The sequence below is a fragment of the Leptonychotes weddellii genome, chromosome X, assembly GCF_054177405.1.
Source record: "Leptonychotes weddellii isolate Sample4059 chromosome X, ASM5417740v2, whole genome shotgun sequence".
In the NCBI taxonomy this organism is placed as follows: Eukaryota; Metazoa; Chordata; class Mammalia; order Carnivora; family Phocidae; genus Leptonychotes; species Leptonychotes weddellii.
Window position 1 is genome coordinate 20227840 of NC_138385.1, and position 20893 is coordinate 20248732.

The following is a 20893-nucleotide window of genomic DNA, read 5'->3' on the forward strand; positions in this document are numbered from 1 at the left end:
GACTGAGCCACCCAGGCGCCCCCACAATACTCAAGTTTTAAGTACAGTTTTTGGTAATACAGAAAACTAATATACCAAGAAATTAAATACTTAACCTCGTAACCTAGGTATTAGTCAAATGGTTACTATAGTACAGTAACATAGTACAGTAATATAATAAGTATAGATATTATTGCTATTATTTAGATTAATAATTCTAAAACTTTAGCATGTGTCAGAATAAACTGGAGGACTTTTTAAAAGCAGGTGGCTGGATTCTACTCCCAGTGTTCCTGACTCAGCAGGTCTGGAGTAGGGCCTGAGTATTTGTATCAACAACAAATGCTGCTGGATCAAGGACTACACTTTGAAAACTATTGGTTTAGATCAAAGGTTTTCAAGCCAACTTTGCTGCTTAAAGCTATGTGACCTATGGCACATTAATCTTTGAGCCTTGGTTTTCTTAGCTGTAAATTAATATGTACCTTACATACATTTAGTACAATATGAAGCAATATATGTAAAGAACTATACATCTAGTGTCTAAGGCATTTGATACATGGTTGCCATCATTATTTTTTTAATTATTATCACATTGATTTTCTAAGCATTCAGATTCACCAGGCACAGATAACTAAGTTAATCAACTATAGCTTACTACAGGAAATTTGGGACTGTAATAACTGGAAAGAATGATTTTTTGTATGCAAATACTTGTAATTTTGTGCCACTGAAAACACTTGAAATAGTTTCCTAGATAAAAGAAAAACTTTAGCCACCCCTCTTCTCCCCATTGAGCTTAATGAACTGTAAATTTTTTGGTAGAACTCTTCTTTATCTTCAGAAGGTAACTTGTTTGAACTGTCATCAATTTGAGTTGTGAGATCTGCATTAATGAGATGTAAAGGTGTGTAATATTTTTAAGTGTGGGTGTCTTTGTTTAGGAAATAGAGCTTTTATGGAGGTCAAATACCCTTATTGATTGTTGACAAAAATCTCTTCAAATGCAAATGCTTTCTGTCTGTAGGTGAATAATCTCCAAGACATTTGAGCAACACATAAAAAGAAAGCCAATTCTTTTAAACACCCAATGTCAGTTGGATGGTAAAAAGAATTCTGTTGAATGTATTCAAAGAAAGGATTTTTTTTTTCCTGAGCTCTCCTCACTCCTGTGCCACTCTGTATTCTGGGGCTTGCCTCTTGGCAGATTGTTTCATTATCCAGCAGTATCATTAATCTTTTTTATTAGCACCTTATAAAATAAACAAATAATGATTTTGTTATGTTTGACACAAGTAGTGCATTTTAATTTTGTAGGCTTGTATTACTGACTTGAAAAAAACTGCAACAATTCAGATTGAAATACCACACTCAATTCTTAACAATATGAAAACACTATTCGATGTGTAGAAATATAATGGCATCTGTTATGCATATTAAATGAAGTAAGCTTTTTTTGTATCATCCACATGGAGCCCTGGATTAACTAGGAAAGTTAGTATTAATTACTACAGAAAAATTAAAGCTTTTCATTCAATTTTGTACTCTCTGTGAAAATGCTCCATGAAATTGAGTCAGCACCTCATGAAATATACTCAAAATCATTTGAAGACCACACAAAATATGTGTATGAATCAGTTAAATAATAAGTAAATTTTAAAATCAGCAAGTAAAAATAAAAGTTATTTGCTGCCATCACACATTTTCTTCCAGCCTCATAAGCCTAATTTTTTTTTAATTATGTACATCAGGCATGAGTAAAATTCATTAATTATAACAAAAAAAGGATAACTAAATATCAAAAAGGATAACAAAGTAGCAAAAACTAACATTGGTTAAGACAGTTGTATTTGCTTTTCTTCACGATATTCATATCTTTCATCTTACAGATTTATCAGATTTGTTTACTGTGATGCCAGGTTTCCTAAATCTGTGCACATATGAGAATCTTTTCAGAATTTTTTTTAATGAGTGATTTCTGAGGTTATATCCTAAATCTATGAAATCTCAGTCTTCAAGGCTGAGTCCCAAGAACTTACATCTATATATTTTTCTCCATTAGTGGTTCTATTGCAATTAACAGCTCAACAGGCATTTGAAAAACATTGTTATAATGTACATTTCATGAATATTGCCAAATGACAAAACTGAAACAATTTAGTAGTGTGTTTGATGTCCTCTGTTTAAGGGAAAACAACTCATGGTTTGGGGGAGTACAGTGCCTCACAAGCAGTGGAGCAGTCTTCCAAAGGATTTTGGGCCAGAACAAGTTGTATAGAATGTTGGAAGTGGCAATGCAAAAACAGAACCTGATTGGCTAGGAGTCAGGTATTTCCTTATAAGGCTAAAAGCAACCCAAGTGTCCATCAATAGATGAATGGATGGATAATGAAGATGAAGATGTGATATATATATATAACTCAACCATAAAAAAGAATTAAATCTTGCCATTTCAACGACATGGATGGACCTAGAAGGTATTATGCTAAATGAAATATGTCAGTCAAAGAAAGACAAATGCCATATGATTCACTCATATCTGGAATTTAAGAAACAATTAAGAAAAAAGAGACAAACAAACACTCTTAAATACAGAGAACTGGTGGTTGCCAGAGGAAAGATGGGTGGAGGGATGGGTGAAATAGATAAAAGGGATTAAGAGTGCACTTGTCTTAATGAGCAATGAGAAATGCATAGAACTGTTGAATCATTATGCTATACACCTGAAACTAATATAACACTGTGTGTTAATTATACTTGAATAAAAATAAAGATAATAAAAATATGGGGTGAAAGGGCCTAGCAGGTCCTGTTTTCTAGGGTAAGGTAAGCTAACTAAAGCTGATTTGGAGGATTATGATTGGTGTATGTTAAGTTTCCTTGACAGGTGTTGCACCTAAGTGCACTCTGACATAGGTTTATATTTGTGATGTGGACTGGGTCACTGGGGTGGCCTCCATTTTGTGGGCCCTGATATAGAAATTAACTCTATCAGTGTTTTTATTCTAAAGCCTTTATATATGGTCTTAAATGTGAATTTCAGCTTCTAAGAAAAATAGAAGAGCAGAAATACCAAGATGCCATCTTACTGTTTCCCAAAAATTATCTATAAAAAAGTAATATTAGTACCTAAAATAAAAGACCAAAATATACTGTACATTCTTATAGAAATATATTTTATAGCCCACCATTAGTTAACATGGTATCAAAACCTGACTCTAAAAGAATGCTTATTTAGAAGCCACATTCCTGAAATGGAGGTAGAAATAGATCTTTCTTTTTCCTTCTCTAACTTTGGACCAAGCCATGCCTTAACACCAGTACAACATATAACCCAAACACTGACTGAGAGTAAGAACAGATTCACAAAGTAGCCTGATTACCAGTCCTCATTCGATGGTAGCAATTCACTGACAACAAAAACACTTCTTTCAGCTCTATGTTTTCTCCCAAAATGAGGGCAAATCCTTCTAAATTTTCAAAATTAGTTTAAGATTCAGATACAAAACTAGGAGGGAAACATTTTTCCATATTCCTGATCTCTAAGGATTAAAAATTAATTGTAAGTACACATGAAAAACTAGTGTAAATAAAATGCTATAAATGAAAGTTCTGAAAAATGCAATAGATTTGGTACTAAAAATTTGTGGTAAATACATTGTTTCACAAATGGTTTTGGAAAAACTGGTTTTCTATATGAAAAAAATAAAGTTATTGTTAAACAACAAAATTCAACCAAGTAAATTTAAAGATTAAATTGGTTTTATTCAATGATTCAGGAATTGGGCAGCAATTCCCCCTTTAGCAAATAGGATCAGAAAAAAAAAAAGTTATTAACAAAGAATGCATTGTTTCAGACAAGGTTGTCCTCCTAAGAGGAACAAAAGGGGTCTATCAAGCAGGTTACCTCACCCTCGCTAAACAGGTAATTTCAGTTTGGCTGGTTAAAGGTTACATTTTTGGGGGAGGTTAAAACTTCAGTTAGGTTAGGTATTAAGTCTTGGTTTGCTGATGTGGGGGGGTTAGCACAAGTCACTCCATCTTGGCCCTACTGTCTACTTTTTGACAATTCCCCCATATTGATCAAACTCTCAACTTAACTGAGAGATATGATAAAAATTTAGGGCATTAGTGTCACCCTCAGCTACCACTTGCAGCTTTTGTTGCTCTTTGTATAGTACCCTTAGGTCATGACATTTTTGTTTAATACCTGTGATATTCAAAGATTATGGCTTCAGGTCCAAAATTTTTAAGTCAATCATTATCTTCATTCCTTTCTTAATGTCCCAGTCTTAGGGAAATCATTTGGCAGTTAGTGGATGTAAACATACATTTAAATCTTTTAAGAGAATATAATGCATCAATGGAGATTATCATGATTATTATATGCAGGATAATTCCCAGCATTTGGATTGTACCTCAGAACCATGGTCCCCAAGACCCAAAGTAATCAAAATCAAGTAAGTCAAAGAAAGACCCCACTGACAGAGTCACTTTTTTAAGCTAAATGGCTTGTTCAGTAATCTTACGTAACTGAGTTTCAACTTCCAGGTACAGTAGGTGGTGTTGGCCACAGCACAAACAACTCCTACTCCACTAAATGATAATTAAGGGCTATCCTATTATCAAGAAGAGCTTTAGCTAAAGGGTCTAAGGATCTTTGTTAGGCAATTGCTGTCTTTGCAGCAAATTCTGCAATATTCCCGAGTTAAGGAGAGGTTTCTGATTATATTCTCATTTACATTTACTCCTAACCAGGGAAGTATGGCTCTGCCAAGGGAAGCAAATCCTGAGTCATGAGTGCCTCCTGGCAGGTCTACTCTAATTCATGTAAATTTAGGAGAATCAACTAGTGATATGTTTTAGTTCATTTGTGGAAAATTAGGGACATGATTAGTTAACCTAAGAGATATTGCTCACCTGTGTGCTAGCTATCTAGGCATTCATAGGCCTGAGGAGAACGATAGTCACTACAGACAAAGACAAACCATTTCCTTTAAGATGGTATTGTTAATGGAGTCATTCACAGGTATTGCCACATTTACCTGTTCAAGCCAAGGGTCAGTTATGTTTTCAGCACATTTGGGAAATAAATATCTTAGCCTGAAAAAAAAGAATTATTCTAAATATCTTGCAAAGATGGGTTCTGTTGGTGAGATCCTGTAGTGAGTAGGGGCAGATCTGATCTAGATAATTTTAAGAATGTGGAGGTGCAAGTGTATTAAGACTTACATAGGTATTTATGTCATACTGGGCAAGTAGAGTCAAAATTAGAGAAAGGTAAAATCACAGTATTGGATGTTCTGACTGTAAGAGTTGAAATCAGTAATAGACTCCTTTTTTTTTTTAAAGATTTATTTATTTATTTTGAGAGAGCGAGAATGAGAGAGAGAGAGAGAGAGTACATGAGTGGGGGAGGGTCAGAGGGAGAAGCAGGCTCCTCGCTGAGCAGGGAGCCCGATGCGGGACTCGATCCCGGGACTCCGGGATCATGACCTGATCCAAAGGCAGTCGCTTAACCAACTGAGCCACCCAGGCACCCCTCAGTAATAGACTTCTAAGAGGAATCAATAACAGTCTGTGGTGACATTAGGAGTAGAAGAGAAATTGGTCACAGGGAGGACCAGGGGATCCTGTTCTTGCAATTTTATAGACGTCTCCCCACCAATGTCTATCTATACTTTGAATCATTTTAAATGTACCATGGTAGGTGACGGATTGTAAAAAACAAAAAACAAAGAATAGTTTGCGAGAGAGTGGGGAAGAATCAAGGGGCTATCGTGGGTTTCTCATAGCTCCAACTGTTCATTTAGCTTACAGCCATTGTTTGCCCATCTTAATTTCTCTGATTCAGGATCAGACTGTTACCATGTTGCAAGGACATCAGAATGACAATAGTTTGGCAATAAGGGGTCATCTTTTGCAGTAGAGTGGACTGGATCTTAATGTGTCACAGTTTATATAGATTATATTGCTACTGCCTTTGCATGAAAGCAAGCTAGGGCATTTCTCTGATACTCAGGTCCAGGCTTTTTAGTGTGAGACTCAATTTTGATGCCAGCAATTTAAGAAGGTAAGAAAATAGTAGTAAGAAGGTCAATTATTTTTTGTCCTTTTTTTATTGGGGTCACGGAAAACATAAGGAAAGTTCTCTGCTTTCATAACATCCCCAAATCATAGATGACTCCAGAGGCATACTGGCTATCAGTATAAATATTAACAGTTTGTCTTTCTAATAACTGGCATGCTCTGGAAAGGGCATAGATTGTTTTTTGGTCTGATTTAGCTTGTGGGAGATTACCCTTCTCATGTAATTCATATTGGGTATTAACAGAATAACTAGTTTTAAAGTTCCCTTTCTCATTTTTACAATATGACCCATCAACAAACAAGACTAGATTAGGATTAGCCAAAGAGGTGTCTCATAAATCAGAACACAGTGTCATGAAATGAGACGTTATTATCTCACAGTCATGGGCTCTCCTTCAACATGCAGGGGTGGTAATATAGCAAGATTAAGAACATTGCAGCATTTAAGATGTAGATTAGATGTTTAAAGCAGAAGGATCTCATAGGAGGTTAATCTGCTTGCAGAAAATTGTTGAGTTGATTCGGAGTTAAGAAGACTTTGAACAGCATGTGGCATTTGAAAATAAATGTAATTTCCTACGGTTAAGTCTGCTGAGGTTTCTAATAACTTTGCATTTGCAGCTATAGCCTTTAGGCAATTAGGATAGTCATGAACAACTGAATCAACCTGCATACTACAATAGGCAATAGGCTTGAATTTACTGTCATGTTCTTGTGTAAGCATTCCCAGAGGTTGGTTATCTCTTTCATGTACAAATAAGGTGAAAGGTTTTGAACAGTCAGGCAGTCCCCCCCCCCCCAAGGCAGGCAGTTCTTATAGAATTTGTTTTAGTCTTATAAAACCTGCTCATGTTTATCTTCCCAAGGAAGAGATTCAAGGACTGAAATTTTTGTAAGTTCATAGAGTGGGGAAGCCAATAAAGGAAAATTAGAAACCTATAGCTTGCAATAGCCAGGTGGATCTAAAAATCTTTGAGGCTGTTGCTTAGTTGTGGGCCTAGGAAATCTTGGATTAGCTTAATGCTTTTTGGAGATAACTGGATACCTTTAGGGCTTAGATAATGACCTATGTAATGAACAGTGTCCAAAGATAATTATAATTTCTGTTTAGACATTTTATGTCCTTTTTCAGCTGTTGCAGCAAATAAATGGAATATTTTATGGATGGCTCCTTGGTAACTGAGCATAGCAAAGTTGTCAATGTATTGTAAAAAGGTCAATTTCCTAGAGAACTAGAAGGTGTTTAAATCTTGGTGGAAGTACCTGGGAAAAATAAGAAGGGGCCTCAGTGAACCCTTGAGGAATGACTCTCCAGGTATACTGTTGATTGTTCCAAGTAAAAGTAAATAGATATCAACTGTTGGAATCTATGGGGATGCCTAAAAGGGCTGAACAAAAGTTTACAACAGTGAACCATTTTGAGTCTTGTGGAACTTGTGACAAAAGGGTATTTGGGTTTGGAACAACGAAGAAATGGGGAATGACTATCTTGTTAATAGATCTAAAGTCCTAGACAAATCACCATGCCCACACATTAGGTTTCTGGGCTGGCTAAATCAGCATGTTAGAGGGACTGGCACAGAGAATAATTAACCCCTGAGTAGTTAGGTCTTTTACCATTGGTATAACACTTTGTATGGCCTCAGCCTTTAATGGATATTGAAGCAATTTGGGAAGAAGTTTAGTTATATAATGACTAAGTAATATCTGATGGCTGAGTAATATTCCATTGTATATATAGATTATATCTTCTTTATCCATTCATCCATTGAAGGACATCTCCACTCCTTACACAATTTGGCTATTGTGGATATTGCTGCTATGAACATTGTGGTGCAGGTGCCCCTTCTTTTCATTACATTTGTATCTTTGGGGTAAATACCCAGTAGTGCAATTGCTGGGTCATAAGCTAGCTCTATTTTTAACTTCTTCAGGAACCTCCATACTCCAGCCATTCCAGAGTGGCTGTATACCAGCTTTCATTCCCACCAACAGTGTAGGAGGGTTCCCCTGTCTCCACATCCTCACCAACATTTGCTGTTTCCTGAGTTGTTAATTTTAGCAATTCTAATTGCTGTAAGGTATTATCTCACTGTGGTTTTGATTTGTATTTTCCTGAGGATGAGTGATGTAGAGCATTTTTTCACGTGTCTGTTGGTCATTTGTATGTCTTCATTGTCTGTTCATGATTTCTGCCCATTTCTTGACTGGATCATTTGTTTTTTGGGTGTTGAGTTTGATAAGTTCTTTATAGATCATGGATACCAGCCCTTTATCTGATATGTCATTTGCAAATATCTTCTCCTATTCCATACATTGCCTTTTAGTTTTGTTGACTGTTTCCTTTGCTGTGCAGAAGCTTTAAATATTGATGAAGTCCCAATAGTTCATTGTTGCTTTTGTTTCCCTTACCTTTAGAGACGTGTCTTGCAAGAAATTGCTGCAGCCATGGTTGAAGAGGTTGCTGCCTTTGTTTTTCTCTAGGATTTTGATGGATTCCTAAATCACATGTAGGTCTTTCATCCATTTTGAGCTTATCTTTGTGTATGGTGTAAGACAATAGTCCAGTTTCATTCTTCTGCATGTCTGTCCAAATTTCCCAGCACCATTTATTAAAGAGATTGTACTTTTTCCATTGGATATTCTTTCCTACTTTGTTGAAGATTAGTTGACCATAGAGTTGAGGGTCCATTTCTGGGTTCTCAATTCTGTTCCATTGATCTAAGTGTCTGTTTTTGTGCCAGTACCATGCTGTCTTGATGATTGCAACTTTGTAATATAGCTTTAAGTTAGGCATTGTGATGCCCCCAGCTTTGGTTTTCTTTTTCAATATTCCTCTGGCTACTTGGGGTCTTCTTTGATTTCATACAAATTTTAGGTTTGGGATACCTGGGTGGCTCAGTCAGTTAAGTGACTGCCTTTGGCTCATGATTCTGGAGTCCCAGGACCAAGTCCCGCACCAGGGTCCCTGCTCGGTGGGGAGTCTGCTTCTCTCTCTGACTCTCCTCCCTCTCATGTTCTCTCTCTCTCACTCTCTCTCTCTCAAATAAGTAAATACAATCTTTTAAAAAATTTAGGATTGTTTGTTCCAACTCTGTGAAAACTGTCGATGGTATTTTGATAGGGATTTCATTGAATGTATAGATTATTCTGGGTAGCATAGACATTTTAACAGTATTTATTCTTCCAATCCATGAGCATGGAATGTTTTTCCATCTCTTTGTGTCTTCCTCATTTTCTTTCATAAGTGTTCTGTAGTTTTTAGAGTACAGATCCTTTACCTCCTTGGTAGGTTTATTTCTTGGTATCTTATGGGTTGTGGTGCAAATGTAAATGGAATGGATTCCTCAATTTCTCTTTATTCAGTCACATTGTTAGTGTATACAAAAGCAACTGTTTTCTGTGTATTGATTTTGTATCCTGCCATATTGCTGAATTGCTGTATGAATTCTGGGTGGAGTCTTTTGGGTTTTCCACATAAAGTATCATGTCATCTGCAAAGAGAGAGTTTGACTTTTTTTTTGCCAATTTGAATGCCTTTCTTTTTGTTGTCGATTACTGAGGCTAGGACTTTTTTTTTTTTAAGATTTTATTTATTTATTTGAGAGAGAGAATGAGATAGAGAGAGCATGAGAGGGGGGAGGGTCAGAGGGAGAAGCAGACTTCCTGCTGAGCAGGGAGCCCGATGCGGGACTCGATCCCGGGACTCCAGGATCATGACCTGAGCCGAAGGCAGTCGCTTAACCAACTGAGCCACCCAGGCGCCTGAGGCTAGGGCTTCTAGTACTATGTTGAACAACAGTGGTGAGAGTGGGCATCCCTGTCATCTTCCTGACCTTAGGGGAAAAGTTTTCAGTTTTTCCCCACTGAGAATTATATTTGTTGTGGGCTTTTTATAGATGGCTTTGATGATATTGAGGTATATTCCCTCTATCCCTACACTTTGAAGAGTTTTAAGCTAGAAAGGATGCTGTATTTTGTCAAATGCTTTTTCTGCATCAATTGAGAGGATCATATGGTTCTTGTCTTTTCTTTTATTAATGTGCTCTATCACATTGATTGATTTGTGAATGTTGAACCATCCTTGCATCCCAGTAATAAATCCCACTTGGTCTTGGTGAATAATCCTTTTATTTTTTTAAGATTTTATTTATTTGAGAGAGACAGCATGAGAGAGAGCGAGCCTGAACAGGGGGGAAGGGCAGAGGGAGAGGGAGAAGAGAGTCCCTGCTAGCAGGGAACCTGATGTGGAGATTGATCCCAGGACCCTGGGATAATGACATGAGCCAAAGGCAGATGCTTAACTGACTGAGCCACTCAGGTGCCCTGTGAATAATCTTTTTAATGTATTGTTGGACCCTATTGGCTAGTATCATGGTGAGTATTTTGGCATCCATGTTCATCAGGGATATTGGTCTATAATTCTCCTTTTTGATAGGGTCTTTGTCTGGTTTTAGGACAGGGTAATGCTGGCCTCATAGAAGTAGTTTGGAAGTTTTCCTTCCATTTCTATTTTTTGGAACAGCTTCAGTAGAATAGGTATGATTGATCTTCTGCTTAGTCCCCTACTATTAATGCATTATTATCAATGTGTTTCTTTACTTTGGTTATTAATTAGCTTATATAATTGGCTGCTCCCATGTTGAGGGCACAAATTTTTATATTTGTTAGATCTTCTTGTTGGATAGACACTTTAAGTATGATATAGTGTCCCTCTTCATTTCTTACTACAGACTGTGGTTTAAAATCTAATTTGTCTGATATGAGGATTGCTACCCCAGCTTTCTTTTGAGGTCCATTAGCATGGTAAACAGTTCTCCACCCCCCCATTTTCAGTCTGGAAGTGCCTTGAGGTCTAAAATGAGTCTCTTGTAGACAGCATATGGATTGGTCTTGCTTTTTTATCCAAACCTGATACCGTGTGTCTTTTGATTAGAGCATTTAGCCCATTTACATTCAGGGTAACTTGAAATATATGAATTTAATGTCATTGTATTGCCTGTAAAGTCCTTGTTTCTGTAGATTGTTTCTTTTCTTTCTGGTCTATATGACTCTTAGGGTCTCTCTTCACTTGCAGGATCCCCCTTAATATTTCTTGCAGGGCTGGTTTGGTGGTCACATATTCTTTCAGTTTCTGTCTGTCCTGGAAGCTCTTTATCTCTCAATCCATTCTGAATAAAGTATTGTTGGCTGCATGTTCCTCTCATTTACTACCCTGAATATATCATGCTAGCCCTTTCTGACCTGCCAGGTCTCTGTGGATAGGTCTGATGTCAGGCTAATGTTCCCACCTCTGTAGGTTAGGAACCTCTTGTCTTGAGCTGCTTTCAGGATTTTCTCTCTATCTCTGAAATTTGCAAGCTTCACTATTATATGTCAGGGTGTTGATCTATTTTTATTTATTTTGGGAGGGCTTCTCTCTACCTCTTGGACATTTATGCCTGTTTCCTTCCCCAGATTAGGCAAGTTCTCAGCTATGATTTGCTCCAGTGTACCTTCTGCCCCCCCTTCACCCTTAGCCACCCCAATAATTCTGATGTTAGTTCATTTTATGGCATCACTGATTTCTCAAAACCTCTGCTCACGGGCTATTAGTTGTTTTTCTCTCTTTTCCTCAACTTCCTTCCTTTCCATCAACTTGTCTTCTATGTCACTTACTCTCTCTTCTGCCTCATTTATCTTAGCTGTTAAAGCATCCAATTTAGACTGCATCTCAGAGCATTTTTAATTTCGGCCTGATTAAATCTCATTTCTGCACTATGAGATCTCTAGTGTCTTTTATGCTTTTTTCAAGCCCAGCTAGTAACTTTTTTTTAAAGATTTTATTTATTTATTTCAGAGAGAGAGAATGAGAGAGAGCACATGAGAAGGGGGAGGGGCAGAGGGAGAAGCAGACTCCCTGCCGAGCAGGGAGCCCGATGCGGGACTTGATCCCGGGACTCCAGGATCATGACCTGAGCCGAAGGCAGTCGCTTAACCAACTGAGCCACCCAGGCGCCCCCAGCTAGTAACTTTATATTTGTTATCCTGAACTCCATCTCTGACATCTTACTTACATCCATATTGATTAGATCTGTGTCAGAGAGTATTACCTCTGGTTCTTTCTTCTGTTGTGAGTTCCTCCTTCTAGTCATTTTGCCCAGAGAAGAATGGATGAACGAGTGAAAAGAATAAAAAATATCAACCATGGCCCAAGGAAAATGCACACTAGACAAATCCAAAAAGGTAAGAATCCAAAACAGAAAAGAAAAAGAAAAAGGAAAAGGAAAGGAAAAAGAAAAAAAAAAAGGCAGGGAGGAAGAATATAATCTCACAGGGTGGACAAAACAGGGTGATCCACTTGGTCTTGAGTGTATTTTGGTCTGTGTGTTAGAAGACACTAAATCCCAAAATTGTAAAGAAAGCAGAACTTATATATATACAAAAATAAAATTGAATAGAGTGAAAAGAAGCCAAAAATGGAGACTCTATCTCTAAAACGTAAATGTAAAAAATGAAAGTTAAAAAAAGACTTAAAAACAATGAGTTGATAAAATAAGAAACTAGTTGAAAAAGAAAAGAAGAAAAAGAAGAAATGGAAAATTTTAAACTGAAAGATAAACAAATCATGAGAAAAAAACCTCAAATTCTATATACTATTTTCCCCTAGTTTTACACTCAAGTTTTACAGTGTAAAACTCAAGTTTTACAGTCTTGTGGGATCTGTAAACTTGCTGTGCACTTGTTCTTCCAGTTGGTCTTCTGGGTGAGGGGTCTGCTGCACTGCTTCTCAGGTGTCTTTGCCTGGGCAGAGTTGCACTGCCCCTTGCCAGGGGGTCAGGCTCAATGTATGCTGGTCCTCTGTGTGGCTTTTGTTCCATGAATGATTGCCAGCCTCTTTAGAGGATCAAAATAAAAATGGCCATGCCCTGATCTCCAGCCCCAGAGCCAAAAGATCATGGTCCCCTCTCTTCAGTAAACCCTTGGGAGAAATGGTCTTCACTTTTGTGTGTGCCAAACTCTGCAGACCCCTGTGGTGTGCGCCCACACTGATCCTTCCGGGGGAAGTCAGAGTGTCCTGCATTACTGCACTTTGTAGGGCCCTGGCACTGAGAGTGGTCGCCCGATCTGGATCTTCAAGGGGAAGGTGGAGCATCGCTGGATACTCCTTTACAAGGCCCCCACCCTGAGAGCTGTTGCCCGGTTGTGTGCACACCCACTCCACCCCTCCTGGGGGATGGTGGAGGGTCCCCGAATTCCAGTCCTCTGCAGGGTTCTCAGGCAGAGAGCGGTCACCTGGGTCACTCGATTGGCCCCAGCTCACAGTTTATGGTTAACTGAGCTAAGATCCCCCTCCTGGGCTTGCTGACCATAATCAGTTTCACCACTCCACTGCTTGGGAACTCTACCAGCTCAGGCATCCCTGTTAATTGAGTGACTCCAGGGATCCTGACACCACACTGTCCCTCCTAGAATTCTGCCTGTTTCACCCCCTGAGCCCCTTTCAGACAGGGATGTCTCTCACTGGAGCAGATTTCTAAAGGTTCCAATATTGCCCTCCAGGGCTATATCATTTTCCAGTAGCCGGCTTACAGAGGCTCCCTCCCCTGCAACGTTTATCTTTCAATATCTCTCCTCAGATTCACTTCTCCACACCTCCTACCTTGTAAAAAGTGGTAGCTTTTCTACTTGTAGAGTTCCAGATATTCTTTTCTTACCTCTCAGGTTGAATTCATGGTGTTCAGAATGATTTGATTGTTATCTAGCTAAATTCAAGAGTCAGATGAAATGAGGCCCCTACTCTTCTGCCATCTTTACACAGATTATTTTTATAAATACAGTATAGTACTGTAAATGTATTTCCTTCCTTATGATTTTCTTAATAACATTTTTTTCTAGCATATTTTGTTTTAAGAATACAGCATATAATATATATAACATACAAAATATGTGTTAATCAACTCTTTATGTTATTGATAATGCTTCCAGTCAACAGCAAGTTATTAGTAGTTAAATTTGGGAGGAATCAGAAGTTATACTCAAATTTTTGATTGCATAGATGGTCAGCATCCCTAACCTTGACATTGTTTAATGATCAAATGTATGTGGGGATAGGATTTCAAAAAATATGGGTGTACCTAAAATGGACAAGGTCAGAATATATATTCATGTATATTTGACAGATTCATATATATGACACAAATTAGGCCAATCAGATCCTTTCTCTCTGGATTTGAATCTTGAGAGTGAAGTAACACAAAGGCCAAAAGTTGTTGGTGTTCATTAATTTCAACAGAGGTTTGTTGGTGAGGACGCCCATTAGATCCTACTCTCTAAATCTCTAAAGTTGCCTCAGTGCTTTTACTTTTAATGTTTATACCACAATTAAGAATTTTAATTAATATACCTGTTGGTTGGTTCATGTACACAAGATCATGAGGTGGGAGTACACACTTTTTATTACCAGTGTTCCATTCAAACTGTAACTTCTCTGTTCTCGTATTAAAGCATTATTCTGATGTCTCTACAATCCAATTGTGTTCTCTTTTATTCCACCTTGTCCATGACATTTTAAAAACTCTGGTCACTATTAATATTCTTTAAAGATATTGATTCTCACATGTTTCCTTCTGTATCACAATGCCTGCCACCATTCTTGATGAATTCTATATTTATCTGTGCATTAAATACCAGTTTTATGCCACTTCAGCCACTCATTCCCATATCATGAATCTTGCCATCTTTCATAACCATTTTATTTCTGAAGTATCAAATTTGAATAACCTACTTGCTAATGAGTTCTTTTAATTCCTATTATCTTTCTATCCTCCCTACTACATATGGTCTATGACCTCACTAAATACATCAGTCCCTGGTACTTCATTTTCTCCCATTTTATTAGCTCCTAATGAATTTATTTCCTTTTCTAGCCAATGTGTTCCACCTTGACTCACCATTTTATTTTCTTACTATCATCCTTAATTATCTAGACCACTTGTTCTGCTTTTGCATTTGTCCTTCAAAATTTCTAGCCCTGGATTAATTGAACCTTCTGTCATGTTCACTTTTACATGTGAATAATTGAACATTGAAAGAAATCTCTGTGGATTAGTGCCCAAATGAGTTGATTCAATCCCACATTTATCATTACCTTTGATCACTGTGCTTGTCTTTGAACTATTCCAATTGCATTTCCCTTTTCTCCACAATTTAAATCTCCTCCCACACCTTACTCCCAGCACAAGAGCATTAATTTTTTAGCCTTCCTTTCTATCTCTTTATCTTTAGCCTACATGTAAGCACAGTGTGTCTTCCATTACAAAGAGACCCTCTGTGTATATATCTTTCATCCACTTCTTGCTACAACCATCTGTCTCTTCTCCACTTACATAAACTTATCTTATTCTTTTATGCTCTTTTTTCTCCAAATCAAAAAAAGTAATCACATACTTTTGCTCAAAATGCATAAAATCTGAGGTAACATCCTTCAGTCACAGATCATACTTATTTTTGTTTGTTTGTGTGCTATTTTACTCTCAGAAACCAGTTAAAATCACTTTATCATCTCTGCCTTTTTTGGCTTATTTAGCTTAGTGTGTATGATACTGATTTATTACAGGAAAGTTGTTCTCAGTCAAGAATAATAAATCAGAACTTCTGATGGTAATTTCCAAATATGTAACCCAGACAATACTGATATGCATCCCTGGTTAAGAGAGAAAAACTATTGGGGCACCTGAGTGGCTCAATTGGTTAAGCATCTGCATTCAGCTCAGGTCATGATCCCAGGGTCCTGGGATAAAGCCCAGCATCAGGCTCCCTGCTCAGCTGTTGCCTGCTTCTCCTTCTCCTTCTGCTGCTCCCCCTGCTTGGGCTCTCTCTATATATATTCCTCTCTGAAATAAACAGATAAAATATTTTAAAAAATAAAAAAAGAAAAACTGTTTTAGATACTCTAAACATAAAGAGTAGGGAGTTTTAAAAGTTACTAACAATTTTACAAGAAAACATAAAATTAAATAACTTTTTATTATAATAGATCAAACAAGGGAAAGGGTAAAGAATTTCAGTTATGGTTGCCTATAGTTTCCTTAACACAGTTGGAAGTATCTGAGATGCAGGGACAGTACCTTGTATCTTGGTATCACCCACTCACTTAGAGGTAAGTGAGGGTAGCATGGGCTTTGGATTCAGACAGACCTTGAACACATCCTACTCTAGCTATTAACCTTTGAGAGTTACTTAACCATCCTGAGTCTCAATTTTCTCATTTGTAAGTTGAAATAGTAATAGTACCTATTTCATTTAGCTGTGGTAGAAATTAAATGAGATGATGTATGCAAAGAATTTAGTAAAGTCCCTGGCACATTGTAATTGCTCAGAAAAAAAGAAGTAACTACTTATTGTCTTGCTCATAGTACACATACTAGGCACTTGAAGTGCTCGTGTTTACACTTAGAAAAATAATTACTACCATTTGTATAGCACTTTACAGTTTACTGTTTAAACTTATTACAATTAATTCTTACAAAAGCCTGTAAGTTAGGCACATTATATATATATATATAAAACGGGTTAGAAAAATTAGCTTCAAATGGGCAATTCAGCTTAAAATGGGAAACCTGGTTCGTCTCCCCCTCCGATTTCCCCCCTTCAGGGTTCTAGAAGGGAGGGGGGTGGGGGGATGATTTAGCCTGGTGATGGGTATTAAAGAGGGCATGTATTGAATGGAGCACTGGGTGTTATGCACAAACAATGAGACATGGAACACTACATCAAAAACTAATGATGTAATGTATGGTGATTAACATAACATAATAAAATAAAATTAAAAAAAAAAAGGGAAACCTGGACATGAAAGAACATAATGTGTTCAGGGGACTTCTATATATAGGAGGGAAGAATGCAAAAAGTAGTCTTGAAAAATGCAAAAAAGTAGGTTTGAAAAGTAGTCTCTTGAAACTATAATTTATATTGTGATTTACAACTATGGTTAGTGCTGATATATATATACACAATCATTTTGTTTTAAAGTTGCCTCCAAAACCATAACCAGACTGGACAAAATCACACTAAATGTTATCAAACTAATCTAAATTCTTAGATTTATTTCTGACATGCATACGTATTTGTGGGACTTCCTCATAATATTGTCTGGCTAATGACACAGTAATAGCACATCTATTAATAGAATCAATGTCATGATATACGGAGAAGATTGATAAATGAGCATCTCACCTACATCTTGCTATTTATATAGACTATTGAAATCAAACTCTATTTGATCCTGTGTCTTTCCAAAAAACCCCACACTTTTAGTTCATTTGATCATCCTGGGTTTTGCTGATTTTTTTTTTCTTTTTAAGCAACAGGTGTTTGTTTCTTTCTACCCAGCTGAGATATGATTACTACAGAAGAGCTGCTGGACACTGTGCTTCTACAGGCTTCATATTTTCTTCTTCTCCCTTGGATTTTATCCAAAGCCAATTTTGTTTAATCTGCCTGCTGCTGCTCTAGAAGTGACATCTGTTCAAATTTACGCTCTTTATCATGGCTGACATGGTGTTTGTGTGTCTGTTTACCTCAAGCCTAGTTCCAACTGCCTCTTGCTGATAATTTGTGATTTCTTCCTTCAGTCTATTACAGGTTGGTAGGCATTGTGTTTGTTTATGCAAACTGACTCATATCCCTTATTTTTTGTCCCTTATATTACCTGATATTATGCTTTAAAGGAAGTTGGAACTTATATGACAGGGAAAGTACGGATTAGTGAATTGAATGGAAACCAAAATAATTCTCCTGCTTGCTCACCTTTAGGTAACCACTGAAGTATGTTCTAGTAGTACGCAACCCAACAACTATGAAACCCAGAAAACATATCAAAGAACTTACTACATACTACCTTTTCAATGTGTATGAAGAGAAATATATAGGAAAGGATGTTCAGTTCCAGTACATTTTTAAAGGAAGACCCCTGGCAAAGTTTAAGTGTCCGGAGAATAAAAATATATCCCCATGGTGAATATGTGAAACTAATTTTAGCCACAAAATTCACTACAATTAGATCTAAGCCAGTTAATTTTAAGGGAACCTTTTAAAATTGAATCTGAAAATAAAGATACTACTAGACATCATTATCTCCTGTATATTGCAGTAGTGAAAAGAGATTAAGACAATATAAGATGCAGCAGCAGAAAGGCAAATTACTCAAATTTTGCAAGTTGAATTAATTTTGAATACTGAAATTAGGAATATCAAAAATGAATCATGATTAGTAAGATCACATGTAAGATCAATTAATAGTTATTAGAACAGAAACACATGAGAAAAAGCACAATTAAAATAGATTAAATGCATATAGCAGAAGGTTAAGTAATAAATAGCAGCACAGCCAGGCAGACCAGTGAAGAATAGTATGGATGAAAAACTGGCATGGGGCACCTGGGTGGCTCAGTCATTAAGCATCTGCCTTCGGCTCAGGTCATGATCCCAGGGTCCTGGGATCAAGCCCTGCATCGGGCTTCCTGCTTGTCAGGAAGCCTGCTTCTCCCTCTCCCACTCCCTCTGCTTGTGTTCCCTCTCTTGCTGTGTCTCTCTCAGTCAAAATAAAATAAAATCTTAAAAAAAAAAAAAAGAATTGACATAGTCAAAAATACTGGTGGTGTTTCTCAAAAATCCCTGAATGCTTATTAAGTATCTCTTATATTGAATATTTTAAAAGTCTAAAAAATATTCTGAGATTTCAATGATTTCTATAACATCTCCCAGGGAAAAGAACCAGCCAAAGAAAGATGAAGGTACAATATTTATTTACAATAAAATAAGTTCCAATTGACTACACAGGAAACATTTACAGTCTCTATTCATTCTCTACCCAGATTCCAGATATAGATATCTATTTCATTGGTGATCTATGTAAAATGTAAGAAACATCTTTCTGAACTATGTTATGATTGTAAATGCATCAAAACCATTATTCTTTTGATTTGGAGGACTATAAGACTAAAAGGAAAAAAAAGGAAAGTGCCTTTCAGTTTTCAAAGCTATATTATTTTCTTCCTTTTTTTAATGCTGCTTTTTTTAAAAGATTTTATTTATTTATTTGAGAGAGAGAATGAGAGTGAGCATAAGAGGGGGAAGGGTCAGAGGGAGAAACCCCGACTCCCTGCTGAGCTGGGAGCCAGATGCGGGACTTGATCCTGGGACTCCAGGATCATGACCTGAGCCGAAGGCAGTCGCTTAACCAAATGAGCCACCCAGTCACCCTTTCTTAATGCTTCTTCCATACTATATAGTCTGTCTTTTTATTTTCCCACTTAGGCAGTTGAGACTAGGTACTGATAATATGACAGCACTTTCAGCAATGGGAGTGAACACTCATGACACTCGGAATAATTTCACTGGTGCGGGAACCTTTGTTGCATTTTTTCAAGTACCAGGTTTAGTCAAATTTTCCTTTATAGAAGAACATTGGCAGATAAGGGATTTCAAAACCTGGTTCTCTCTAAATACTTGAGAAGCATGAAGATTAGTAGCAGAGAGGTATAAATTCTATCACCCTGAAGACAAGAAGGTTAATGGAAAAAGAGACCAGATTTCAACAGTGTAATGTTTAACTCAAGGACAGGTTAAGAGGAAATTAATGCCTAAGGTAGATGCTTGTTTTGGAACAGAAACATGATAATGGATCTGACTGTATTCTATAAATTCTCATTAAATGTCTTTATTTTTATATGTTGAAATCATGAATTCCATAATATCTGCTGCACTAAGTCAGCCACTACCTGGGGGAAAAGAAGCTACTACACTTGAAATGGTTGGTGAAGGAATCTTTAAAGCTATTTTGGCCTAGAAAATTGCTTCACTGGGCTCCTGGGTGCCTCAGTCGGTTAAGTGTCTGCCTTCAGCTCAGGTCATGATCCTAAGGTGCTGAGCTCGAACCCCGCATCAGGCTCCCTGCTCAGCGAGGAGTCTGCCTCCTCCCCGACTCGTGCTCTCCCCACACCCCGCTAGTGCTCTCTCTTGCTCTCTCTCCAATAAATAACTAAAATCTTAAAAAAAAGAAAATTGCTTCATTATTAGAGAATTCAGCAAGTAAAACCTTTGCTAAAGATCTGAGGTTCTTCTTATGGTTGATTAAATACTATGTAGAAAACTGTATTGTCTACCTACCATATGTAAGAAGCTGAAGGAGCATACCCAAACGTTTGCATAGTCGAAGGCCTTTCTAATTTTTAAATTCTTATTAAATAAGTATATATTGCTAAAAAAGTGTACCATCTCAGACAGCGATCTCTCTAGTTCTTTTTGGTTTTTTTTTTTTGAGAAATAAAAATAGCTATAGCTTCCATTTATTTTTTTTCCTGGGCTATTGTATGTATTGTATGTATGTATGTATTTATTTGTTTCTTTTTCTTTTTTTCTTTTTTTATTACTATGTTACATTAATCACCATACATTACATGATTAGTTTTTGATGTAGTGTTCCATGATTCATTGTTTGTGTATAACATCCAGTGCTCCATGCAGAACGTGCACTCCTTAATACCCATCACCAGGCTAACCCATCCCCCCACCCCCCTCCCCTCTAGAACCCTCAGTTTGTTTATCAGAGTCCATAGTCTCTCATGGTTCATCTCCCCCTCTGATTCCCACCCTTCATTCTTCCCCTGCTACTATCTTATTTTTTTTTTAACATATAATGTATTATTTCTTTCAGAGGTACAGGTCTGTGATTCAACAGTCTTACACAATTCACAGCACTCACCATAGCACATACCCTCCCCAACATCCATCACCCAGCCACCCCATCCCTCCCACCCCCCACCACTCCAGTAACCCTCAG